This window comes from Toxorhynchites rutilus, chromosome 1 (genome assembly GCF_029784135.1).
Source record: "Toxorhynchites rutilus septentrionalis strain SRP chromosome 1, ASM2978413v1, whole genome shotgun sequence".
In the NCBI taxonomy this organism is placed as follows: domain Eukaryota; kingdom Metazoa; phylum Arthropoda; class Insecta; order Diptera; family Culicidae; genus Toxorhynchites; species Toxorhynchites rutilus.
The window spans coordinates 131,936,326-131,936,671 of record NC_073744.1 but is presented as its reverse complement, the minus strand read 5'-3'; the positions used below and the strand labels follow the sequence as shown (position 1 = coordinate 131,936,671).

Genomic DNA, 346 nt, shown 5'->3' with positions numbered 1-346 from the left:
CGCCCCCGGGTGAACTCGAACCACCAACCTTTCGGTTAACAGCCGAACGCGCTAACCGATTGCGCCACGAAGGCTGCATGAAACAATAGTTTATGAAAAAGTATTTTTTTTCTTCGGTTTCGGTTTCATTTCATTGTAACAGCATCGATCTTTAGGATGTTTTCCACCATCACGTTGATTTGCAGAAGGTTTACTTTTTATTCCATAATGTTATATGATAAATTAAAAAAGATATAAAAATGGTGATACTAAAGTCATGCGGGGTTTAGAGGCAAATGAACTGAAAAGTTTAAAGCCTCTTTAATCCAACACCATCATCATCATGCGGGGTAACGTTGGCCACCAC

At 39.9% G+C, this 346-nt stretch overlaps 1 non-coding gene across 1 annotated transcript; it reads right to left on the bottom strand.

The window, feature by feature from the left end:
• Positions 1-74, bottom strand: Trnan-guu (transfer RNA asparagine (anticodon GUU)). The gene has a single exon. It is a non-coding gene; the product is annotated as a tRNA-Asn (tRNA).
• Positions 75-346: the final 272 nt, after the last annotated feature.